Genomic DNA, 2240 nt, shown 5'->3' on the forward strand with positions numbered 1-2240 from the left:
TAAGTGAGAGCGGCGAACAACCATGCGTCTGCGCATGTACAAGGTGTGTGTGGCGGGGGGTGGGGGGGGGTGAGGGTAGGAGTTTGCGCATGCGCAAATATCGGGGGAAAGCAAGGCGGGTTTAAGAGGCGGTATTGACAGCTGTGGAGGCAGCCCGCGTTCCCGGCATGCCCCGGGGCGGCGGGGTTGGCTCTAACGAATTTGAATGAAGAGCCTCAGCGCTTTCGGCGCCATTTTCGAGTGATGCCTGATCTCATCAATCTAGCGGGAGCGACGGGATAACCTGTCCGAGAGTGCCACTAGCACTACGCCGAAAAACCAGTAAAAAAAATCACCAAAAATAACTTAGAGAAAAGGCAACCCGCCGAGCTTCACAAGGGTTGGCGCAGTCGGTAAGAGCCTAAAGAAGTAGCAGAGCGGGACTCGGAAGGTGGCAGTGGTGGGACCCGCAGGCGTCGAGGAGTCCAGGGAGTGGGCGCTGGGTCAACCCTCACTTTAATCTTTAAAAATTCCAGGAGATAGAGTTGGGGTGACTTGGGCGCCTGCGAGTGGGCGGTGGCGGGCGGAATGTGGCGGGAGCGCGGTGAGACGGGGCTGAGGGGGAGGGGAACTGTAGTTTGAGCGGGACCCGGACGGCTGCGGCCGAGCAGCCACCGCCCAGCCGATCTGTCAGCAAAACCCCCGGCCCGGGGCCGGGGACTGGGCGCCGCGGGGTCTCGGCAGGGCCGCGACTCCTTGACAGGAGGGGACGCTCGCCCCTCCCCCGTTTCCGAACCGAGCCGCCTTTTCTCTAGTTTGCCCTGTCCGCTGATGGCCGTCTTCTGACAAGAAACTTGAGTCGACGGAAAATTCGGGACCCGGAGTAACGGGTGCCTCCGGTGGGTGATGGCTCACAGTGTCCCCGCCTGGCCCCCGGCACCCAGCCGTGCATGTTGTCGTGTTTTGACGCTAAAACGAGAGGTGCCCTAGGAAGGAGTCAGCCGGGGCCGCGCTCCGCCCGCGCGCGGCGTCCTGGTGCGGTCTTTTTAGAGAGGGGTCGGACTGCCGCGCCCCGCGCTTGCCGGCGGGGCTCCGGGCGGTCGGGGCAGGCTGCGGACAGGGTAGCGGGCTCCTCGCAAAGATGCTGGACTTTCGCTTCTGGCTCGGATTTTTGTTATTTACTCCCACGGCGTTGTCCTTCCTCGAGGGGGAGGGGTGTTCGGGGTGAGATGAAAGATGGGCTGAGAGCTAGCGATTCCTTCTCTAAGTCGCACTCTTCTTAGAAGACTTTTTCCTTCTCCAGTCCTTGAAACGTATCCGAAGGGGAAAAAAGCAATCTGTGAAACCGTACTGGTGTTCTCCGGAATACTCTTTACCAGGGCAACTTAACGGTAATTTTGCAATCCCCACCTTTTCTTGGGAACTCTTACGGCGGAGGAAAAAGGGGTTGTTCGTTTTTCCCTTTAGTGATTTTTTGTTTCCCCTTAGCTGTTTGTCACCTCTTAGTCGACAGGTCTTAAATAAAGTAAGCCAGTGACGGCTTTAACTTTAGGTAATACTTTATAGATAATAACATGTAAAAATTCCATATCAAACGTCTATTAGATCTTGAATTCCTTTTCCACAATGAGGCACCCCTTAGATTAACCCTTTGCTGGTGTGATGTATTGCGTGTGGGGCGCGCGGCACTGGGTTGCAAATATTCTGGAGATGAATTTTGTAGCAGCTATTCAGTTATTTGCAAAGAGGAATAAAGCTTACAGGGAACCGCAGTGACACTTTAGGACTGCCAGCCTACAGTTTTCCCCTCTGTAATTAATAGAACGATTGATTCCGTATATTTGAATGAAGAGTAGGGGACCCGCCCTCACTTAGAATCTTTCCCGATGCAGAATAGGATAGAGCAATGTGATGTTTTTCAAACTGTTTAACGGAGCTCCCCAAACACCCGACTTCTTATCCCCTGATTGGCTGGAAGGAAGCGGGACTGGGGGGTTTGAATATTGATCGCTGGATTATAATTCTCGACCTACTGAAAAATTATACTTTTAGCCTGAGAACCACGGAAATAGTTATAAAACGTTTCTAAAATAAAACAAGGTTAAATAAAAATTGGTGTTTAATATTTTTTTCTCCCGTTAATGACTTTCGATTGGCTCTGAAATGTATATGAAAAGTAAAACTGAAAAGGCTATTTTCGCAAAATTAAATTTCTGCTGACAGAAATTGCAAGACATATTTGCCCCTGTTTTTTATTGGTT

Source organism: Sciurus carolinensis, chromosome 5 (assembly GCF_902686445.1).
Source record: "Sciurus carolinensis chromosome 5, mSciCar1.2, whole genome shotgun sequence".
Taxonomy (NCBI): Eukaryota; Metazoa; Chordata; class Mammalia; order Rodentia; family Sciuridae; genus Sciurus; species Sciurus carolinensis.